Raw genomic sequence first — 25,614 nt, 5'->3', positions numbered from 1 at the left:
AAATCAATGGTTTGATAATGAAGTGAGCAGCAGAAAATAATGAAGAGTAGCAGGTTTTATCACTCTTAATCAACAAATAAATCCAATCAGAATTGCACTGCTATTTGTTTTAGGATTTGACTTCAAAGATTTTGTTATACCCATCCATTTCCAACCAATCTTTTGAACAAGCTTGGTGGGTTGTTGTCCAACTTGTCCCTGACCTCCCAGGATACCAGAAAAATCAAAGGGAACAAAACCAAGAGCCAATAGTGCAGACTGTTAAAACACCTTCAAAAGGTGTTATACTCGTGTTTTCAGGGTTGCTATTTAAGTGCAACCACTATCAGTGTGTATGGAAGGTTCCTACTTCTGCTTGGGTTGGAGTGTTCACCTGTGGTGGTCGCTCTCCAGGTGATTAGGCTCCTTGATGTAGGGAGTAAGTAAAAGCAGACTCTCAAACAAGGTGATGAACTGAAATTACAGCCTTCCAACTAAGGTGTAAAATGAAACAGCTGGTTAGGGGAGGCACCCAGGATAATACAATGCAATAAAAATACTAAAATAGAGATAAAGGTTGGCCTACCATTCTAGGCAAATTAACCAGTCGAACACTGCCTAATAGAAAATCATTTTTACTACCAAGACACTTGTTCCTTACTCACTGTCACAGAGGCGCTGGGTACTATATCGACATATGACTGTTAGATACTCCATTTTTTATTGCCCGATGAAGCAGGACTATACCTGTGAAACGTGTTGCAACATTGTTTTGGAGTATACCAATTAATCTATGTGTTTTTGAATTTAGACAGTTTCATATCTGCTTTGGGGAGGTAAGTCCACCACTGCCTCCTCAGCGATTTTAACATTTTTAGTTTATTTCTGTTGGCGCCTCTGTTCACTGCATACATTACCTAAAAAGACGGAAGCCTCCTCCAGTCCCTGTTGGCGAACTTCGATCCCGCCCCCCCCCCCCCCCCCAAAAAAAAGTCAAAGGTTTGTCGGTAAGAAGATTAGCTCCTCTTCAGGCACAAGCACAGCTGCACTGTGTCTGTGCGAGAACGCCCCACTTGTGCAGTAAGCCGGAGCAAGGCCCTCTGCTACTGTGCAGGTGCGCCCGTGCTCATGTAGGTGTGGCATGGCTGGACTCATACTCAAGTGGTGTGCGGCCCCAATGTTCCAGAGGGACCTGGTGAGCAGCGTCGAGCAGGACACGGGAAGCTTCTACAGGATCCAAAGGCTTTCCTCTTCTTAGGAAAGTCTTTTTTACCCAAGGTTTGACTCAGGTTCCCTTTAAGGCCTTGGAGGTCCATAGAAGTCCTAGTGCAGGAAGTGTGAAAAAATAATCTGATAAGAACATACAAAGTCAAAAGAGTGAGTTTTAGCTTTGGCACCAGAACCTAAATACAACACCGAAAGCAGAGACAAACAGCATTAATAAACATTCTCTAAGGCTGAGAAAAATATTACTAATACAGCTCATGTGACAGCGCAGATTGAATAAACATTGATATGGTTTGCTAGCAACCACGGTCGCTTAAACAATGTTTTCGATAGCACATATCAAGCTTATTGACCCATTATGCTTGTTTACCGTAGGCTTTTACAGCCTACAGACATCTGGACCTTTGTGCAAAAGGAACTGTGAGCATGTTTTTCACATATTATGACAGAAATAATTGTGTAGCAACATGTACAGTCACAGAGCTATTTGTGTATTATTTTCAGGGTTGTTTTTTTTTTTACTCTGCTTTTGTTATTTTGCCACTGAGCTGAGTTAATGCATAGCTATGAATGCACGCTCTGTATCTGCTTGAAACACATTAGATGCCCCAGCAGTCATTGTCGTGCATAACTGGATGTTCGCACAACAACATATATTAATGGAAACCTAATACCAACACCAACGTTGTTTACCGCTCTGAGCTGTTTTTATGCAGGTTCTATTTATATTTTAGATGCAGCTTTAAGTAGATTTGAGTTATTTTCCATTTTTTGTCAATACCGTTTTTCAAATCCCCTTTTTTTGATTAGTTGTGTACTAGCCTTTCTGAAGGTGGTCACACACAATAGAACGAAAAGATACAATTTTATGTCAATTCTATAAAAACGGTTGGTTGTACAGAACAAAGCTTGTTTGTTTTTTTATTTATTTGTTCAAATTTCTTTTTGTTTTTTATATTTTGATAAAAGAAGATCAGGGCCCCTATTCCAATAACTTGTGAGTTTTTTCCTAGGTGTCATTTTATGACCTTGTCAATAAAATGGGTTTTAAAGCGGTATAAAACCCTGACATAATATTCAATAAAAACATGTTTTCCTACTGTTTATATGCCATACGGTTATCATATTTGCTTTGTGCATAAGAATTATTATTCTTTTAGAAAATACAAGTTCCCAAAGTACAGTTTTTTTTTGCTCTGAGAGCTGCCTGTAATGATCCGCTCAGCTGGCTGCACAGGCAGCCAGCTGTTTGACCATTCCTTATGTCTGAGAGATGCAGGTCTCTGGATCGCACTCGCTCTGGCGGTAAGAGCAGTGGATCCTGCTTGCTCTGTTACTTTACCTGGATCGCACTCGCTCTGGCGGAACGAGCAGTGGATCTTTCCTATCCTACTTCCCGTCCGTCTGTCTGTCTTGTCTGATACGAACGCTTGCTGTAGGCTCGGTGAGGTAAGCGTTAAGCAAGCGCTGGCGTTCTCTGTTTTGTGTTTGTGTGGCTGGGGTTAGTTAGGCGTGCTTGTCTCTGTTGTGCTTAACGCGCGGAGACCGCGCTGTAAACGCGTTCGCTGTTGCGAATGAGTGCGGTGTTTGCGTTTAGTTAGCGTTTGTTATTTTCCTTATCTTCTCATTGTATGATTTGCTGTGCCTTTGCTACTCTTGTGCCCTGTCTTGCTTAAGCCTTGTGTCACCTCTGGCAATCGCCTCTCTCACGATTGCGTTCCTACTTTGTTTCTGCTGTTGTGTGTGCACCGTCACGGGTTGGCGACTAGATTGGTGCACATACATACATTCTGTCTCTGTGCTCATTCTCATTCGCAATCGCTTCTCTTGTGATTGCGTTCTCACTTGGTTTCCTCTGTTGTGTTTCCACCGTCGCAGGTTGGCGGCTAGATTGGTGGACATACATACATTCCTCATCTGTGCTTATTCGGTGTTGTGTTGCTGTTAGCAATCGCCATCTCTTGCGATTGCCTTCTCACCTGATCTTAATGGTTGTGTGTTAATCGTCGCAGGGTGGCGACTAGATTTGTGGACAATCTAGTCGCCACCCTGCTCTGCTCTCTCTCTTTCAGGGCTATCTTGCCCTGCGTTTCTTCCCTTTGTACAATTCCTGTCTGGCGTCTGTGGCAGGGCAGAGGATCTGTTCCTCTGCACTCGACAGCTCCATCTGCCGACAGGAATTTCCCTCTACAGGTGCGTTGCACCTTTTGCTGGGTTCTCTCAAATTATACGCTTGTGGAGGATTTCCGCAGTGTCACCACGGAGAGAATTCCACAATCGTTACAGTATGACCAGCCAAACCGAAATTCCCAGTGTAGAGGGAATTTCCGATTTGTACGATTTAGTCGAATATGGGTCCTGTGTCTTTAAGAGGTTTAAGATACTGGACTCTGAAACCAGAGATGAGTTCATATCAGAATGTTCCAGATTCTTGGCAAATCCTGAATTTCAGGCCACCAATATTTCCACTTGGAGTAGTCAGATTGCTTACAATCTTTTCCAAGGGGATCTGTTTGTGTGGGCTGATGAGTATGCCAGACACAAGAATCTGAGACATAACCCTCGCAGGTTTCTGGCTCGTTTTTTCTCGCAAGCTTGGAACTTCCATGCCATGTTATTTCTATGAGTTTTTCCCTGCAGTGCAAGTTGCTGATCAGATTGGTTTATGCAACACCTCTCAGTCATTACCATATGTTAATGAGTTGGTGCTTGCAGGCCAGTCTGCTGATTCGGCTTCTCAGCCAAAAAATTTGTTGCCCAGAGCAACTACAAATAAAGAGATTATTTCTGTCAAGTCTGAGATGTGCAAAGTTGCTAAAAAGGGAAAAACTAAAAACCGCAAGCATCGGAATAAAACACTCCCAATAGATGTTGACAATGATGTTGCTCAGTCTCAGGGTTTATTATCCCAATCAAAAGCTTTTGTGGATCCTTTAATAGGCAGAATTATTTTCTATATTAAAGGAGTAAGAAAGTCTATGCATGTTCCTGACCCCAACCCTTATGAGAGCTACTTAGATACCGGGTTGTTTGAGCCCCCATTTGCTCCTTGGGATATTGGAGCTTTGGTTGAGGAATTCGAGATTGATTGGAAGGCGTTTTGCGATTTCTATATCGCAGAAAGCGCAGAGACGCTAAACGCTTGTATAAATTCCGTGTACACTTTGATAGATTCTGATGAGTGTGACAGGTGTTTTGTGGATCCAGTGATGTGTGTGTGGCAGACGATTTTGGATGAGTTGCACACACACCAATCGATTGATTCCAATAAAGAGACATTGTTATTGGATGATTGTTCCTGCTTTTCTGGGGTAAATCATGTGAGTCGAGACATTGTGCGATCTGAAATGAATGGGTGTACCACTGTGGTTGACTCCTGTGCGAATCCTGAAAGATTCTCTCCTGACTGTGTGCAGTTTGAATTTATGCGATCTAAAAACAGATCTTTAAGATCTTCCATCTATGATCCTGCTATGGGGAAAATTCCTAAATTATGCAGCGTCAAAAGTAAAATTGATATGTCTTATAGACTTTCTCCTGTTGTTGTCGCTATTTCTTCTGCAAATGAGTCTTTGTCTCACCCTGTTCACACCTGTAAGAGCCCGTTGCCTAGTGACAGTTGCTCCAGTGTTTCTGTCCTGAACGCCTTACAGTCTGCGCCGCAGATCGCGGAGGTTTGCGCTATGGAAGCGTCAGTTTCACAACCTAAAGAGATTTTGGATTCGCAAGTTTTGTGTTCTGACTCCTCGGATTCGACATTGTTAGCCGAATCTAAGAGTGAGACAGCGCTTCGGTTTTGCGAATCTGATGCTGAAGCTTCTATGCCTTGTCCAGAGAAGCTTTCTCTGAGCCTGCCCTGTACCATGAATAACAATATGATGTTCAATCGCACTGACATTTGTGAGTCCCTTTCTTGCTCAGAGGCAGGTGCTAACTCTCCACCCTGTACTCTGGATGAGTCAGAATCTCCTGTGGTGACCCTAGAGGCTCGTCTAGGTATTGCTACCATTCTCACCTGTTATTCTGGCATTTTGGAATTACAGTCTAGTTTAACTGCTATGCAGAACCCTGTGTACAGTAAGATTAGAGTTAGGGAATCAGTGAGTGTCCCCGCAAAGATTCCCGTGCATCCTGTTCATGAAGATAAAATTCAGTCTCAGCGGATTGTAGAACCATCCCTGGGACATTTGCTATGTCCACAAAATGTATCTGATGTTTTGCCCTGTAACATGGATAGTTCAGAATCCGTGATTTCTGTGTCAGAGAACTTGGGAAACGATGCTCCTGAGCCTTTTCCTGTTGGTCTGGGGGTCTCCGACTGGCTCCCAGAGGGTGCAGAATCTTTAGGAGATGCCTCCTGCCCCCCAAATACGCCTGAGGTTTTGCCCACTTTAGTGGGCATTGCTGTTGTACTGACTACCTTTGCAGCTCTGGTGGAGCTCCACTCATGTGTAGTCAATCATGATATTACAGTCACAGAAATTTCTGAATTTGAGTCCGAGTCTTCTTTTGAAAGACCAGTACCTGTGACCTCCACTCGTGATGATTTTCTGCCCGGTCCTGGTGTTGGTCTTGTCGTATCGGACTCTGAGGTTGGCAATTCCCCGACATGTCCTGAGGTTTCTCCTGTGCTGGTGTACCCCGATGTGCTCTGTGACCCAGAAAGCCCCAGTGTGCCTCGGTTACCAGCATGCTCAGATGCTTCCTCGGTGGAGACATGCTCTGATGTTGCCTGCCTGCTTGCATGCCCAGAAGTGGTCCCTGAAAGTCCTGATCTTGATGGGTGTCCTGGTAATTCTGAATCCGGAATAATCATAGGCTTCATAGGGGTTCTTGGTAGTTCTCCATGTGAGCCTGGTGAGCATTCCGGCCTCTTGGGATCTCTGCGGAGCTTCAAAGGGTTCTGGGAGATTCCGGGAGAAATTTTGCTTGGTACTCTGGATAGGATCAACAGTGGCTTTGGTGTTGAAAGGGACACTTCGAACAGGTATTGTGGCAGGTTTGGTGTTTTCGGGCGCTCCCTGGAAGGTGGTGGGTATTGTCTGGAGGGTGTCGATGGCTTCTTCTCTGGCATTCACAGTCCTGATGGGTGTTACACTGAGACTTGTAGTACTGATGGGCATGTTTCGGTGGCTTCTGCTTCCGATGAGGTCGGTTTCGGGTGGACTGACTCTGGAATTGGGCCTTGTCGGGCTGTCCCGACCTTCATGAGTTTTCAGTTAGAGTTTTGTGGAAATACCAGTTTTGAGGGACGTCTAGAATCCGTCCCTAGAGGGGGGGGGGGGGGGGGCACTGTAATGATCCGCTCAGCTGGCTGCACAGGCAGCCAGCTGTTTGACCATTCCTTATGTCTGAGAGATGCAGGTCTCTGGAAAAGAGACCTGGCTTCATCTTGCAACTTTCAGAGTTGCTTTGCTGAGGAATTTGCATACATGCAAATTGCTCAGCTGTCTCATTGGAGGGCTGGCAGTATAAAAGCCTGCTGCTGACCAGAAGGCTTCGCTGGTCATAACGGTTTGTTAAATCACTCCTGGAGTGTCAGCCTTTCCTGTTGAATTGTTGTAGCTAGCTTAGAGTATTCTGGGGATGAACTAGGCAGCCTCTCTAGTGCAGTTGGCCTGCTTATCTGTTTTGTCTGTATTGTCTCTCTGTTGCGATTGTCCTGTCGCCAACGGTGGTCATCAGGAAATCGTTCTGTCTGTCTTTGGGTGCTAACCAGGGCAGCGGTTGTTACTGGTAGCCCCTTCTGTTTTATCTGTCTTACTTGGATTGCATTAGCCTCTAGCGGTAGCAGCTGTGGATCCTTCTGATCGCTTTCTTGGAGTATAGCTGGAGCAGCGGTTGCCACCGGCTATCTCATCTGTCTGTCTTGCTTGGATCGCACTCGCTCTGGCGAAAAGGGCAGTGGATCCTGCTAACTCTGCTTCTATACTTGGATCGCACTCGCTCTGGCGGTAAGAGCAGTGGATCCTGCTAACTCTGCTTCTATACTTGGATCGCACTCGCTCTGGCGGTAAGAGCAGTGGATCCTGCTAGCTCTGTTACTTTACCTGGATCGCACTCGCTCTGGCGGAAAGAGCAGTGGATCTTTCCTATCCTACTTCCCGTCCGTCTGTCTGTCTTGTCTGATACGAACGCTTGCTGTAGGCTCGGTGAGGTAACCGTTAAGCAAGCGCTGGCGTTCTCTGTTTTGTGTTTGTGTGACGGGGGTTAGTTAGGCGTGCTTGTCTCTTTTGTTCTTAACACGCGGAGACCGCGCTGTAAACGCGTTCGCTGTTGCGAATGAGTGCAGTGTTCGCGTTTAGTTAGCGTTTGTTATTTTCCTTATCTTCTCATTGTATGATTTGCTGTGCCTTTGCTACTCTCGTGCCCTGTCTTGCTTAAGCCTTGTGTCACCTCTGGCAATCGCCTCTCTCACGATTGCGTTCCTACTTTGTTTCTGCTGTTGTGTGTGCACCGTCGCAGGTTGGCGACTAGATTGGTGCACATACATACATTCTGTCTCTGTGCTCATTCTCATTCGCAATCGCTTCTCTTGCGATTGCGTTCTCACTTGGTTTCCTCTGTTGTGTGTCCACTGTCGCAGGTTGGCGGCTAGATTGGTGGACATACATACATTCCTCATCTGTGCTTATTCGGTCTTGTGTTGCTGTTAGCAATCGCCATCTCTTGCGATTGCCTTCTCACCTGATCTTCATGGTTGTGTGTTAATCGTCGCAGGGTGGTGACTAGATTGGTGGACACACATACCCTCTGTCGCTTTGCTCTCTCCGTTTCAGGGCTATCTTGCCCTGCGTTTCTTTCCTTCGTACAATTCCTGTCTGGCGTCTGTGGCAGGGCAGATGATCTGTTCCTCTGCACTCCACAGCTCCATCTGCCGACAGGAATTTCCCTCTACAGGTGCGTTGCACCTTTTGCTGGGTTCTCTCAAATTATACGCTTGTGAAGAATTTCCGCAGTGTCAGCGCAAGTCCTGTGCGCTGACCACGGAGAGAATTCCACAATCGTTACAGTGCCTTTGCATTTTGTTCATAACTGGTTTTTCATCTTGTAATATAAGCAGAAATGCTTTCTGAGGGTCTGACTGTGTTCAGGAGAGTCTGCAGTGTCAGAGAAGTATTTACATTCCTCACTTGATACAATCAAGTAAACACAAGATAACATTATCTCCAGTTCAGATGCGTCCAGCTTTCTCTGCAGGGAACTTGTAAATCCTGTGTTTAACTAATTGAATGCCGTTCTAGTAAAGAAAAAATGGTGGTAGTATATAATATGCTATAAATAATCTTTTAGAACAAAGAAGAAATGCTGGGTTTCATTCCGCTTTAAGCCACTAACAAGTCAGAAATTACCAGTAGTAAAAATAAATTTGATAGTACTTTTTTTTTTTTTTTTTTTTTGCAAAGTAGTGAAACAATATTTTAGAGAGAAGATGAAAAATGATCTTCTAGAAGAAAACTCGGGATATAAAGTTGATTAGAGGTGCGGGAGTGGTGGATTTTTCTAATCAGTTTTTATGAAAACTGAATGGTGTAGGGTAGATTGCCAATTTCTTGATTTATAGATCCAAGCCTTTTTTTCAGAGTTTGCAATGTATGTGGTTGATAAAATAATCAGATTTTTGAAATGTTTCAATCAACCAGAAAATTTGATTGTAGTTCTTGAATTGAAAAGAAATGTAAAACATTGTATGGTGTGTGGCCACATTTTCACTAACCTCTGGATGGACCATTAGTTGGCTCAAAGAATGTATTTGTTCCAGTTTGGTACTATCAGGGCCGGATTTACCAAAAGGCACTGTAGGCATGTGATGATGATGGAAAGGCGGCTCACGTCCCTCTCCTAGCTCCTCCCTCCTTTCCTATGCAGAGTCCCAAGTGAAGTGTAAATGAGAGGTTACTCACCCGGCTCTCTGTATTCTACTGACCAGATCTCCCCTCAGTCGGGGAACCACTAGCTACTTAATACTGAGGGTACCTCTGGCTTCCTAATGCTAAGGGACCCCTAGGGAAACCTATAGCTACCTATGATAGGCAAGGGAAGTAAGGGAGAAGTGACAGCTGAGCCTGCTAGCACACTTGCAGTGCGGGTTCGGCGGGGGTTTGTATGTTCATGGGGGGCTAAGTTTAGGGCGCCAGGACATCTGTGCCTATAGGCTCCTGTGATGTAAATCCGGGTCTGAGTACTATAGTAAAGAGAACACATGTACTGCAAAAATGTAAGGAAACTACAGGAAGGTATATAATCCCTCTGCTATGATGAGAATCCTTAAAGTGGACCTGAACTCAGAACTCCTCTCTGCTCTAAAAGATCCACAATAGCATAATAGCCTTTAACCTCCTGAGCGGTCTGGACGAGCTCAGCTCGTCCATCACCGCCGGAGGCTGCCGCTCAGGCCCTGCTGGGCCGATTTTTATCAAATAAAGTGCAGCACACGCAGCCGGCACTTTGCCAGCCGCGTGTGCTGCCTGATCGCCGCCGCTCTGCGGCGATTCGCCGCGAGCAGCGGCGAAAGAGGGCCCCCCTAGCCGCCTGAGCCCTGCGCAGCCGGAACAAAAAGTTCCGGCCAGCGCTAAGGGCTGGATCGGAGGCGGCTGACGTCAGGACGTCGGCTGACGTCGATGACGTCACTCCGCTCGTCGCTATGGCGACGATATAAGCAAAACAAGGAAGGCCGCTCATTGCGGCCTTCCTTGTTTATTCTGGGCGCCGGAGGCGATCGGAAGATCGCCTCCGGAGCGCCCTCTAGTGGGCTTTCATGCAGCCAACTTTCAGTTGGCTGCATGAAATAGTTTTTTTTTTATTTAAAAAAAACCCTCCCGCAGCCACCCTGGCGATTTAATCAGAACGCCAGGGTGGTTAAACAAAAAACATTTATTTGTTACAGCCGATACAAATCCTAAAATAACTTTACACAGTTTCTACTTCCTGATTCATGAAAGCAGACATATTGTTTACAGCCTGCATTTTCAAATAGGCTTATCTGCCATCTCTGCTATAGGCAGTCATGTGACACAGGGAGGATCAAATTACAACTTGTGATTAGACACAAATAAGGGGGATTTAAATAGGCTAAACTATCTAAATACATTCAGGGTGCATTTCTCTGCGTTTTCCTTCTGTCCTGTGCAAGAGCTCGGGGCGCTTTAACTACAAACAAAAGGGACATGTAAACTTCTAATATCAAGTATTGCAAGTGGTCATGGAGAAGTTCTAAAAACATACTTTTTGTCAATATAGCAAATGTTTCTTAAAGAGACTCTGTAACAAAATGTTCAACCTTATTTCTTATATCCTATAAGTTCCTATACCTGTTCTATTGTGGTCTGGATTACTGCAACCTTTTCTAGTTACAATGTTTCTGTAATCTAATCTATGGGAGAAAAGCGCTATAGAAATGTTATTGTATTATTGTATTATTTATCTTCTTTTCTATGTCAAGCTTTGTCAACCCAGGGAGGAATGGGCTACCCCTGTTGTAATGAATACACATTATGCACGCCCCCTGCAGGCGCTGTGTGCTTTGTTTACTCCTCACAGACACCGTCTCTGCTCTCAGTTTCAGCTTATCTGTAATGTAGTTTGTGAAGCTAAGGGAGAAACTGTGAGAATCCCAGACTGGGGCGCAGATAACTCACTAAGTAATAAAAACTTGTAGTAACTGTAACATTACATATATATATACACACACGTACACACACACGCACACATATACATACACACATATTAGTGTGTGTGTGTATATACTATATATATATATATATATATATATATATATATATATATATATATATATACTGAATATGTAAACAAACATCACTTCCTGGTTAGTTTCTTGTTTGTAAACACTGCCTAAAGCTGGCGATTAAAAGCCAGGATCGCGGCAGGGAGCTGTGAAAATGGCAAAGAAGGATCCAGAATATCACAGTGACTCGATTGGTATGTTTTTTATTGTACAAATTGGACAGTAGAGATTCAGGTACAGGTAATAATTTAGATAGCCTTCTTGCAAGCTTTCTAAGCCTATGTTTCTTCTTCATTTTGGTAATGCACTGGTATAGATTAACACCTCCCTAATATGTAAACCTAAATATTGAAAAACAGACAAAGAAGTGCTATGCTTCTGAAATCCCAAATCCCAAAGCACTGTTTAGTGTCAAAAAACATCGGTCCTCAAAGATTCAAGTGAAATTAGGTATCATTAAGGTTGTCGAGGCGTCCATGAAAGGTGGCGGGTGAGTCACAGCGTGTCGGCATGGTGTTTCAAGATTTTAATGTCCAAGTAATGGCATGTGACTTTACTTTCTAACCTTTGTAATATTATGATCCCAATTAAACTCCCAGAGACCCCTATTTCAATATTTATGTTACAAAAAGGAGGGGGACTCCAAGAGCCCAATATAGTGTAGTAAGTACTGGTATAGGATGATTAACCACTTCAGGACCAAACAAATTTTCACATATCAGCACTGCTCCCATTCATTCGCCAATAACTTTATTACTACTAATCACACCTAAATGATCTATATATTGTTTTTTTCAAGACAAATTAGGCTTTTGGTGTGTGATAATTTTGTTTAGTAATTACCTTATTTTCAAGGCATTATAAAGGAAAAAGAAGGGGGAAAGAAAAAAAACAGAAAAACACACTATCTCCATTTCCATCCATGATAGCTTTAACAATAAACCGTGCTAACTATAAGTTAAACCCACACATTTTATTTGCTTATTCATCCTGGTTATAACACATTTTATATTATGTTCATAGCACAATGTATGGCGACAATATTGTATTTCGAAATACAGGTATGTTTTTCTGTTTTTCATTTTTTGCTTTCTCATTGTACACTACTGATGATTATGGGACCTTATTTGTAAAAATAATAGTAATATACCCGTAAGGCATACATATTTAAAAAGCCAAGTTCCTAAGATAACAATATGTGTTGTTTATTTCATATTCTGTCACTTTGTTTTCATTTTATTTAGGTTCAAAATATGCAAAAATGTAATTGCCTTTGATATAGTTTGTGACTAAAAAGAATAAACAAGACTTGGGCCTCAACCCTAAAACTCTCTAAACTCTATTCTACTACTTATCACAGTTAAAATGTTACCACATATGTCTCTCGTAGTTTTGCTAAAACTTTCACAAATGTGATCATAATTTTGAAAATGACTTTTTTTTATGTTGGATTGAGGTTGTCCCTACCCATTTTTTATGTGACATGTGCCCAAGCTTTAAGACTCACCAAAATGTATTCTACAACTTGTCACGGTTAAAATGATATCACCTGTTTCTCATTTAGTAACAAACTGGTGGTGCACTCTCCACAAATCCAGTTGTCATTAAGTAGTTAATGTGGAATAGGAAAGTAATACTCACAAACCAGGGTTACCTCCAAGGCAACCACTGTATATGCAGGTGGGGAGATTAGACCTGTCCCCACTCAGAATTAAGAAGTCGCTTTCTGTAGATCAGAAAAAAAGGGGGAACCCGGGGTGGACTCTAATGTAGTATACAACAAACAGGGGCGCCAAAAGAATTAAATGAGCTAAAAATCTTCAAATTGCTAAGGAGGCAGTGGTGGGCTAACCTCCTTGAAGCAGACACAAAAACTGTCAATTTCAAGACAGATATATATTTATTGACATACTCCAAAAAACAATGTTGCAACGCATTTCACAGGCGTGATCCTTCTTCATCTGGCGACAAAACGAGGCGTATATAACAGTAGTGTGTCTGGATTACACCAAGCGCCTCTGTGCCTCCTTAGCCATTTTAAGATTTTTAGTTCATTATTTATGTTATACAGGACTAGATTAAAAATGTACAAAACTGCATATTACATGTATAAGCTTGTATACGAAGTGTCCTATACATAAACACGATTTTGAAAGTTTGTGTGAAACTATGATGAGTTATTTTTAAACTTATTACCTAATGTTTTACAAAAAGTATATTGTATTACAATGTATTATAATCTAATGCAATCCACACCACCTGTTTCTTGAAGGAGCAGACTCTGTTATGCAAATGGTTGTCTGTGAGGGGTTTTCAGACTGCAAGGCAATGCCTATGTGTTGGCATACAGAGAAGGTGATGTTTTAGTTCCAAGTAGGCTCAACAAGGTTTCTGTTATCTAAACTTTGTGCAATGCCTGGATGGCCAAATATGTCATATGCGTAAAAAACCTGGAAGACACATAGAAGTGCACATCAGGTAGCCACAAAAAAACGCCTCTCCCTGCCGTTCCTGTGGGCCACGCTGGCCCACTTTCATTTTTGTGGACTCTGGGTCACAACGCTGCAAGGAGAGACTGTGTGTTTCTCATTCAGCATGTAGGGAGGCGGGAAGTGGCAGGGGGTGCGGCCAGGGAGAGAGAGGTGCCTCTGGAAACCCTGCAGGAACGGCAGCTCTGGAAACCCCGCAGGAATGCCCCGGTGGGCGTTTTGAACAGGGAATCCCTCTCCCACATGTTTACCTCCGAGATAGCGACAAATATTGTCACCAATTTCGGGGGGCTATAGCATGGCAGTGGGAGGGCAGAGAGTGGTGATGTGAGGCATGTCATGAGGCAGAGAACATACCTCTGTGTCCCATCTGCCCCCATGTATCAGCCTCAGGTTGTCTTTAAAGGAATACTTAAGTCTAAAAAAAAATGATATTTACTCACCCGGGGCATCCCTCAGCCCCCTGAAGCTGGATGGTGCCCTCGCAACCCCGCTCCGATCATCCTGTCCCCACCGGCGGCTACTTCTGGGTTCGGCGACAGCTGCCGACAGGCTGGGAACGCGAGTGATTTTCCGCGTTCCCAGCCGCTATATCACCCTCTATGCTGCTATAGCGTATAACATATACGGGTGAGTAAATATCATTTTTTTTTTAGACTTAAGTATTCCTTTAAAGGAGGATGTCTTAATGTAGTATAATTTCGAAGTATTTAGCTGTATGTGACCGAGTAATCGATTATACAGTTGTAGCATGCAATTGTAGTTCTATCACTAATCCTGTACTGTACAATGTTTATTTTAGTTGATTTAGCACATGCTTTCTGCTCACTAATTATGTGTTCCTGTTAACTGTTATTGATTTATTACATCTTCTGTTAATTAGCTGTATTGCTTCTTTGACTTATGAATAATGGATAACCTTATTATCAGTTACAGATGAATATTGATCACATGTTGTCACAATGAAATTACAAACAAGAATAGAAAAATACTTATGCAACATAACTATTTAGTTATACTAATGTAGTTATTGCTAAGACAGGCGTGTTGGATCTTTACCTTTCAGAAAACTGTTGTTTTCTGAAAAGTTGGGGGATGATTGCATGCAAAATAGTAACCTTTGCAGCCCTGATATAAAAGGGCTGCTGTTTTTCAAGATCGAAGTCCTTATAACTCTATTTGCCCAATAACTCTTATGAAGCCCTTCAGCTCTTTGGAGGTTATTTTTTAAATGACAGAACTAAAGTACACAGCTCATTAGAGAGTCATGGAGGCTGCCATCTCTGCCTTCTCCTGAAAAATCTAGTTGGCTACAATGCGTATCTTCTGATTATAATACTTTCTAAATCATTAACCTACAGCAAGTATAGAGATCAGATATTTTGACATTTCAGACCAAATGGGTACTTCATGATACCCACATCAGACTTAGTCAGATCACTCTGTCACTCCTACTCTTCACGCTGGGCCAATCTCTCCCTCTGGCAGCCGTGTCTCTGCTGGTACGTCACTTCACATTGGCATGACACAGTTGCCATGGAGGTGTACCGTGGATCCGCAGTGATACCAGGAAGTTACGACCACATCTCCGTGGCTCCATCCCTGGCCTACAGATCTGCCACCAGTGTATGGCCACCGGCCAGTAAATACCTTTTTGACACACTGACTCCAGGCAGACACTATACGGAGGAAGTCCAGTGGAAGGGACCACCCCAGACTGACCTGTGGCGCCCACTCACACCCTGCGAGGGGTCACTGGATGCTGCCAAGGGGTAGGGGAAAGAGGTCACTGGGTGCTGCCGTGGATGAGATGAGGTCACTGGGTGCTCCTGGGGAAGGGGAGAGGCCACAGGGTTCTGCCTGGGTTGAGGGGTAGAGGCCACAAAGTGCTACGGTGGGGGGGGTATTACGTCACTGAATGCTACTGGAAGTTGGTAAAGGTCACTGGATGTTGCTGGGGGTCCAGAGAGGTCACTGGGTGCTGTTGAGGGGTGGGAGGAAAGTCACTGGGTACTGTCAGAGTGGTGTGGTTGAGAGATCACTTGGCGCTGCTGGCTAAAAGGGGTGAAGGTCACAGGGTACTGCCATGGGGTGGGGATAAGTCTACTGAGTGCTGCTGGGGGGAGAGGTCACTGGGGGGGGGTTGTGCTGTCGAGAGGTGGGGGAAAGTCATTGGGTACTGCCAGGGAGGTGGGGGGAGAGTTTGCTTGGTGCTGCCGGGGAAAAGGTAGGGAAGTCACAGGGTGCTGCCGTGGGGTGGGGGAGAGTCTACTGAGTGCTGCAAGGGGAAGGGAGGGAAAGGTCATAGGGTGCTGTCAGAGGGTGTGGGAGAGAGGTCACAGAGTACTTCTGGGGGGGGGGGGGCAAAGGTCACTAGGTGCTGCTGGGAAAAATGTGGGGAAGGTCACAGGGTGCTGGTGGAAGAGTGGCTACTGAGTGCTGTGGGGGGGGGGGAGCTTACAGGGTGCTGTTAGGGAAAGGAGAGGTCACAGGATGCTGATGGGGGTCAGAGCTTTCAGGAAAACCCCCATCTTACCTGCCCAGGCTGCCTTAACGCATCTCCAGTAATCCCCGTCTAGGTTCCAATGCATTACTTAGAGTGGGTGGAGCTTGCGGGAGGTGGAGCCTAGGATACACAGAGGTGGGGCTTTCACGGCAGGGGGTGGGGCCTCATCCGTGAGTTTTTGGCAATCAGCAGCGGCCCTGGAGATCAAAGGGCCCTCCTGCCACCACCAATGCTTCCTCTGTGCCGGGGACTTCAAGTAGAGGCACGGTAGAACATATGTTGACCCAGAGAGAAGGGGGGACAGCATGCAGAGGCTATGGGCAGCTCCGAGCAGACTTCTGCTCACACAGGAAGAGAGCTTCAGGAAGCAGAGCTGCGCTGAATGCTGTAGCTGGTAACAGGGCTCTGCTGCTCAGAGCTCTCTTGTCTTGTGTGTATGGAAGCCTACCTGGAGCTGCCTTCTGCATGCCATCTTGCCCCTTCTCTGCGAGTTGTCCTTGCCCTGTACGCAAGTTCAAACGGCCACTGGGGCCATACTAATGAGACTTACAAAGGGGGAGGTACTTGAGCACCCAGAGCACCCCCCTGTGCACATGCCTGATAACCAGTTTGCCTGAAACAAGCTGTAAGGAATGTTGCAAATTTTAAAGCACACCTGAATTGAGAGGTATATGGAGAATGACATATGTATTTCCTTTTAAAAAATGCATATTGCCTGGCTGTCCTGCTAAACCACTGCCTCTAATAATAAGCAGGGCTGGTTCTACACTTTTGCCACCTGAAGGCACTGGCACTACGCTTAATGCCCTCTGCTTTCTTCAAGACAGCCCAGCCACATGTGAAGTCTTGCTTCCTCTATGACTACAGAGTTACCTCATGTGACCCGGCAGCATGTAACAAGTCACATGAGGAACCACTGTAGCCATGAATACAGGATGCTGGATGGGGGGATGGTGATCGCATTGCTGGAACGCTGAGAGCAGGTGAGTGAAGCGGTGCCGCACATCTATTGAGGGGAGACAGAGAGTGCAAGGAGCTTGATATTTGGGGAGGGGAGCCGCCTCTTACCGCCCTCTAATTGTTGCCGCCCCAAAGCACGCGATTCACATTGCTTCATGGAAAAACCGCCCCCTGTGAACAAGCATAGAAGTAGATTAGATGTTTTTGACAAAAATCTGACAAGATTAGCTGCATGCTTATTTCAGATGAAGAATTTAGACACTACTCCAACCAAGGAGGTCAACAGGACAACCAGGCAACTCAAACTGCTTAAACAACAGAGGGTACTCTGTTGTTCATTTAGGATTTTAGGTGCTGTGAAGGTTATATTAAACTGGAACTGCTTAAAAGGAAATAAATATGACAGCCTCCGTATCCCTCCCACTTCATATGTCCTTTAAGGAATGGAAAGCAGTGCTGGATCTCCAGAACTACACCCACTGAAAAAGTGTTTTAACCACTTGCCGACCGCCCCCAGGCGATGGGCGGTGGCAAAGACTAGGCCTAAACGACCGCAATACGCCCCTCGTCGGAGGCAACGGCAGGTTATGCGGCGATCGCGTCATTTGTGACGTGATCAGCCGCCGGCGACTGGCTCTGCCCCACTCGCGCTGTAACCCGCCGGCCGTTCGGAAGCGCCGGTGGGTTACTAGCACCTGGATCGCCGCATGTAATCTGTATAATAGGCTTTGTAATGTATGCCCTCAGACCCCCCCTTATCAATTCGCCAGTGCATTATTTACATCCGTTCTTCCCTGTAATAACCCACTGATCACCTGTCAATCACCTGTCAATCACCCCCTGTCACTGCCACCCATCAATCAGCCCGTAACCTTCCCCTTACGGGCAATCTGATCACCCACCCACACCAATAGATCACCCGCAGATCCGACATCAGATCACCTCCCAAGTGCAGTGTTTACATCTGTTCTCTACCCTAAACACCCACTAATTACCCATCAATCACCCATCAATCACCCCCTATCACCACCTGTCACTGTTACCCATCAGATTAGACCCTAATCTGCCCCTTGCGGGCACCCAATCACCCACCCACACGCTCAGATTGCCCTCATACCCCCCCTTATCAATTCACCAGTGCATTATTTACATCTGTTCTTCCCTGTAATAACCCACTGATCACCTGTCAATCGCCTATCAATCACCCATCAATCACCCCCTGTCACTGCCACCTATCAATCACCCCCTGTCACTGCCACCCATCAATCACCCCCTGTCACTGCCACCCATCAATCAGCCCCTAACCTGCCCCTTGCGGGCAATCTGATCACCCACCCACACCAATAGATCGCCCGCAGATCCGACATCAGATCACCTCCCAAGTGCAGTGTTTACATCTGTTCTCTACCCTAAACACCCACTAATTACCCATCAATCACCCCCTATCACCACCTGTCACTGTTACCCATCAGAATAGACCCTAATCTGCCCCTTGCGGGCACCCAATCACCCGCCCCACACGCTCAGATTGCCCTCAGACCCCCCCCTTATCAATTCGCCAGTGCATTATTTACATCTGTTCTTCCCTGTAATAACCCACTGATCACCTGTCAATCGCCTATCAATCACCCATCAATCACCCCCTGTCACTGCCACCCATTAATCACCCTCTGTCACTGCCACCCATCAATCAGCCCCTAACCTGCCCCTTGCGGGCAATCTGATCACCCACCCACACCATCAGATTGCCCCAGGCCTACCCTCAGATCACCTCCAAAGTGCATTGTTTACATCTGTTCTGCCATCTAATCACCCACTGATCACTCATCAATCAGCCCCTGTCACTGATACCCATCAGATTAGACCCCTATCTGCCCCTAGGGCACCCAATCACCCGCCCACACCCTCAGAACGCCCTCAGACCCCAGCCCTGATCACCTCGCCAGTGCACTGCTTGCATCTATTTCCCCCCTCTAATCACACCTTGAGACACCTATCAATCACCTCCTGTCACCACCTGTCACCCCCTAGCACGCCTACCCATCAGATCAGGCCCTAATTTGCCCCGTGTGGGCTCTTGATCACTCGGCCAAAACCTCAGACCGCCCTCAGACCCCCTTCCGATCACCTCCCCAGTGCATTGATTGCATCTATTTTCCCCTCTAACCACCCCCTGAGACACCCATCAATCACCTCCTGTCACCCCCCTAGCACTCCTATCTATCAGATCATCCCCAATACAACCTGTCATCTAAGAGGCCACCCTGCTTATGACCGGTTCCACAAAATGTGCCCCCTCTTAGACCACCTTTCATCAAAATTTGCAGATGCTTATACCCCTGAACAGTCATTTTGAGAAATTTGGCTTCCAGACTACTCGCGGTTTTGGGCCCGTAAAATGCCAGGGCAGTATAGGAACCCCACAAGTGACCCCATTTTAGAAAAAAGACACCCCAAGGTATTCTGTTAGGTGTATGACGAGTTCATAGAAGATTTTATTTTTTGTCAACAGTTAGCGGAAATTGATTTTTATTGTTTTTTTCACAAAGTGTCATTTTTCACTAACTTTTGACAAAAAATAAAATCTTCTATGAACTCACCATACACCTAACAGAATACCTTGGGGTGTCTTCTTTCTAAAATGTAAATCGATAGAAGATTGCACACCACTCGATCGAGGTGCAGAGACCCATCTAAGTCATCAAGCAATCAAATCCAAAAGGGTCCGCACACTCACAGGATAAACTTCCAAGTTTTTTATTCAGACAATGTGACAATGTTCCATTCAAACGACCAACGTTTCGTTTCGGGGCCCCGTGGGGTCCCCTTTGTCAAGGCAACATGAACAGAATGGTGACAGTGAACAAATAAACCATTCGCCCTAATGGTTTATTTGTTCACTGTCACCATTCTGTTCATGTTGCCTTGACAAAGGGGACCCCACGGGGCCCCGAAACGAATCGTTGGTCGTTTGAATGGAACATTGTCACATTGTCTGAATAAAAAACTTGGAAGTTTATCCTGTGAGTGTGCGGACCCTTTTGGATTTGATTTCTTTCTAAAATGGGGTCACTTGTGGGGTTCCTATACTGCCCTGGCATTTTAGGGGCCCTAAACCGTGAGGAGTAGTCTAGAAAACAAATGCCTCAAAATGACCTGTGAATAGGACGTTGGGCCCCTTAGCGCACCTAGGCTGCAAAAAAGTGTCACACATGTGGTATCGCCGTACTCAGGAGAAGTAGTATAATGTGTTTTGTGGTGTATTTTTACACATACCCATACTGGGTGGGAGAACTCTCTCTGTAAATGGACAATTGTGTTTAAAAAAAATCAAAAATGTGTCATTTACAGAGATATTTCTCCCACCCAGCATGGTTATATGTAAAAATACACCACAAAACACATTATACTACTTCTCCTGAGTACGGCGATACCACATGTGTGACACTTTTTTGCCTCCTAACTGCGCTAAGGGGCCCAAAGTCCAATGAGTATATTTAGGATTTCAAGGGTCATTTTGCGGCATTTGGTTTCCAGACTACTCCTCACGGTGTAGGGCCCCTAAAATGCCAGGGCAGTATAGGAACCCCACAAGTGACCCCATTTTAGAAAGAAGACACCCCAAGGTATTCTGTTAGGTGTATGATAAGTTCATAGAAGATTTTATTTTTTGTCACAAGTTAGCGGAAATTGATTTGTATTGTTTTTTTTTTTCACAAAGTGTCATTTTCCGCTAACTTGTGACAAAAAAAAAAAATCTTCTATGAACTCACCATACTCCTAACAGAATACCTTGGGGTGTCTTCTTTCTAAAATGGGGTTACTTGTAGGGTTCCTATACTGCCCTGGCATTTTAGGGGCCCTAAACCGTGAGGAGTAGTCTAGAATCCAAATGCCTCAAAATGACCTGTGAATAGGACGTTAGGCCCCTTAGCGCACCTAGGTTGCAAAAAAGTGTCACACATGTGGTATCGCCGTACTCAGAAGAAGTAGTATAATGTGTTTTGGGGTGTATTTTTATACATACCCATGCTGGGTGGGAGAAATCTCACTGTAAATGGACAATTGTGTGTAAAAAAATCAAACAATTGTCATTTACAGAGATATTTCTCCCACCCAGCATCTGTATGTGTAAAAATACACCACAAAACACATTAAACTACTTCTCCTGAGTACGGCGGTACCACATGTGTGGCACTTTTTTGCACCCTAACTGCGCTAAGGGGCCTTTAGGATTTCACAGGTCATTTTGCGACATTTGGTTTCAAGACTACTCCTCACGGTTTAGGGCCCCTAAAATGCCAGGGCAGTATAGGAACCCCGCAAATTACTCCATTTTAGAAAGAAGACACCCAAAGGTATTCCGTTAGGAGTATGGTGAGTTCATAGAAGATTTTATTTTTTGTCACAAGTTAGCGAAAAATGACACTTTGTGAAAAAACACAATTAAAATCAATTTCCGCTAACTTGTGACAAAAAAAAAATCTTCTATGAACTCACCATACTCCTAACGGAATACCTTGGGGTGTCTTCTTTCTAAAATGGGGTCATTTGTGGGGTTCCTATACTGCCCTGGCATTTTAGGGGCCCTAAATCGTGAGGAGTAGTCTTGAAACCAAATGTCGCAAAATAACCTGTGAAATCCTAAAGGTACTCATTGGACTTTGGGCCTCTTAGCGCAGTTAGGATGCAAAAAAGTGCCACACATGTGGTATCGCCGTACTCAGGAGAAGTAGTATAATGTGTTTTGGGGTGTATTTTTACACATACCCATGCTGAGTGGGAGAAATATCTCTGTGAATAGACAATGGTGTGTAAAAAAAATAAAAAATTGTCATTTACGGAGATATTTCTCCCACCCAGCATGGGTATGTGCAAAAATACACCCCAAAACACATTATACTACTTCTCCTGAGTACGGCAATACCACATGTGTGGCACTTTTTTGCAGCCTAACTGCGCTAAGGGGCCCAAAGTCCAATGAGCATCTTTAGGCTTTACAGGGGTGCTTACAATTAGGCCCCCCCAAAATGCCAGGACAGTGAACACACCCCACAAATGACCCCATCTTGGAAAGTAGACACTTCAAGGTATTCAGAGAGGAGCATAGTGAGTCCATGGGAGATTTCATTTTTTTTTGTCGCAAGTTAGAAGAAATGGAAACTTTTTTTTTTTTTTTTTGTCACAAAGTGTCATTTCCCGCTAACTTGTGACAAAAAATAAAATATTCTATGAACTCACTATGCCTCTCACTGAATACTTTGGGATGTCCTCCCCCATCCCGGCAGAATATCTAGAAGCAATAATAACAGTGATCCCCAAATCAGATAAAGACCGTTCTAACCCAGCAAATTACCGCCCAATATCACTACTTAATTGTGACACTAAACTCTATGCCAAACTTCTAGCAAACAGACTAATGAATGTAACAAACACATTAATCGCACCTGACCAAGTCGGGTTCACTAAAGGAAGTCAGGCGGCCGATGGCACTAGAAGAATAATTAATATACTGAAATATGTGGAAATGTCGAAGGCCCCCTCCGTGTTCCTTACACTGGACGCGGAGAAGGCCTTCGACAGAGTACACTGGGGATTCATGTCTCAGGTGTTGCATAAATTTGGTTTTACAGGTCCGATCTTGGGTGCCATCTTAGCATTATACTCCTGCCCCTCAGCCAGGGTAAACGCGGCTGGCTTTATCTCGGAAAAACTCCCTATAACAAATGGCACGCGCCAAGGCTGCCCTCTTTCACCGATTATATTTTCTTTATTGGTGGAAACATTGGCAGAAAAGATAAGAACCAACCAAAATATCACAGGAATCAAGATGCATCAGATGGTTCACAAGATCGGACTATTTGCAGATGACGTAATACTAACACTTTCCAACCCCCTTACATCACTACAACAGGTCTTACTAGACCTGGATAAGTTCTCAACAGCCTCCCTCTACAAACTGAATAAAAACAAATCATTACTGATGGGAATACATATATCACCACGCCTAAAGACCGCTATAGACTCTGAAATTAACTTCCCGTGGGCCACTAAATCCATTCCCTACTTAGGGATCTCACTTCCCCACTCCACTGACGAGTTATTTAAATATAACTTTATCCCCCTTTTAATGACAGTCAAACAAGACTGCGAAAAATACAGCAAATCCATGATTTCTTGGCTGGGTAGAATTGTCTGCTTCAAGATGTTTGTTCTTCCTAAAATATTATATATCTGCCGTACTATAAATATACCTATAAAAAAAGCATTTTTTAACGATCTCAAAAGAATTATCTCAAATTTCATCTGGAAAGGAAGCAAGCCCAGAATATCCTACAACTTTATGACACTACCGACCAACAAAGGTGGACTAGGCCTACCTTGTGTAGAAAAATATTACTATGCTACTCTGTTAAGCATGTCCAAAGACTGGTGGGAAAAGACTCCTTCCAAACTATGGGTTGAAATGGAAGAACAAATAATGCACATTCCATTAAAAGCAGTTATATGCAGTATCCTAATTGGGAACAAATTCTCTAAACCCCCCTATCCTACAATTCAAGCCAGCATACTAGCATGGGAACATTATGCCAAATATCCGCGTATCAGCTCTAACTCTGCTACTATCCAACTACCTATCCAAATCCTTAATACTATAGCTACCAACTTAAACATTAATCCACTAATTGACAAAGGGATACAGCGCCTTGGAGACATTACGCAAATGAACAAACTAAAACCTTTTGATATATTAAAATCAGAGTATAATTTAGCCGATTCCTTTAGATTTACCCACATGAGAATACATCATATTTTGGAAACAACAAAACTAGACCCTCCCCGACTCCCAATGCATATAACAACCATGCTCAACAGCAAGCTGATATACAAAGGAGGAATTTCTATTTGGTACACTGAACTTTTCATAAACCAAATGACATTACTCACCAAATATACAAATATTTGGTCCTATGACTTAGAAATAGAAATTTCTCCAAATCAGATTATATTATCAAGTAGGTTGATCAAGAAATTCTCACATTGCGCCACGCACTGGGAGCAATTTCAAAAAATGCTCACGAGATGGTACCTAACCCCAAGAAAAATAGCCTCTTTCACTCCCAATCAATCTCCTTTATGCTGGAAATGCAATCATTCCCTAGGCACACTAAAACACATGTTGTGGGACTGTCATTTGGCAAGATCACTATGGGACCCTCTAGAGGTCTTCCTTAAAACATTAATTTCGAGAGATTTTTCACTGAAGCCCGAACTAGCACTACTAATGGTAGGACTCGATAATCTTGATACCCACAAGCAACCTATAGTATGCCACTTGTTAGTAGCGGCTACCTACCTTATAACAATAAACTGGAAATCCACAGAACCCATATCATGGACGAATTACCAAAATTTGGTCAACTCTAATCTACAGTTAGAAAGTATTATACGAACTAGAACCAGCAAATCTGCTAACACTTACCAAAGCCCATTTCCTAGGTAAATATAACTCTAACGTAAAACCCAACTTAAGGTACTTAGTGTCAAAAAAAAAATACTAATCCAGGCAGCTTCCTTAGATTATTAGATTAGTAGTTTGTAGTTTGTAGTTTTATAGTTGTGTTATTTGTTAGTATGTAAAACTCTATGAATACGATTTACCTCAATAAATCGGCTGCAACGCTCTGTAAAGTGGATAGAGAACCCACAAACAGCATAAAATGATTAGTAAGCTGATATCCAGTCAGGGTAAAGAAACTCAGGTTAAAGCAATTACCACACAAGAGCTTCAATTCTGAGAAGACTCACTCATACGGCCCCCTCCAACCTTCCACCTCTAGATACGGGAGGGTTGGGAAGGTTATGAGAGGGGACTATGCAAGAGTTTCTACCTGCTACATCAAGCAAACAGAACATTCTATGATAATGTGATTGAAATGTTAATTGGTTACAACTGTATATTTGGTTATAATAAGGTGCTCCATATTTCTTCGGTTTACCATTCTACTTATGTTTAATGCATGTTCCTGAACCCCCCAAACTGTACATGTATTGAGGTGAAACTTTTCACCATAATGTTGTAAAGCTTAAAATACACTTAATAAAAATTTTATAAATAAAAAAAAAAAAAAAAAAAAGAATACTTTGGGATGTCTTCTTTCCAAAATGGGGTAATTTGGGGGGTATTTATACTATCCTGGAATTTTAGCACCTCATGAAACATGACAGGTGGTTAGAAAAGGCAGAGATGCTTCAAAATGGGAAAATTCACTTTTGGCACCGTAGTTTGTAAACGCTATAACTTTTACCCAATCCAATAAATATACACTGAATGTTTTTTTTTTTTTTATTAAAGACATGTAGCAGAATAACTTTCGCGCTGAAATGTATAGGACATTTTACTTTATTTTAAAAATGTCAGCACAGAAAGTTAAAAAAGTCATTTTTTTGACAAAATTCATGTCTTTTTTGATGAATATAATAAAAAGTAAAACACGCAGCAGCAATCAAATAGCACCAAAAGAAAGCTGTATTAGTGACAAGAAAAGGAGGTAAAATTCATTTAGGTGGTAGGTTTTATGACTGAGCAATAAACCGTGAAAGCTGCAGTGGTCTGAATGGAACAAAAGGCTCTGGTCCTTAAGGGGCGAAAAGACTGTGGTCCTCAAGTGATTAACATCTTTATGATATGTATCCATATTGCAGCA

The 25,614-nt window shown here is 43.9% G+C and overlaps 1 protein-coding gene across 3 annotated transcripts in view; it reads left to right on the top strand.

The window, feature by feature from the left end:
• The window catches only part of CFAP61 (cilia and flagella associated protein 61), a 399,007-nt gene that overhangs the window by 226,681 nt on the left and 146,712 nt on the right, over positions 1-25,614 (top strand). The gene's annotated exons all lie outside the window — the stretch shown is intronic.

This window comes from Hyperolius riggenbachi, chromosome 4, assembly GCF_040937935.1.
Source record: "Hyperolius riggenbachi isolate aHypRig1 chromosome 4, aHypRig1.pri, whole genome shotgun sequence".
NCBI classification, from domain to species: Eukaryota; Metazoa; Chordata; class Amphibia; order Anura; family Hyperoliidae; genus Hyperolius; species Hyperolius riggenbachi.
Note: the sequence above shows the minus strand (reverse complement) of the source record. Positions and strands in the feature narration are given on the sequence as shown.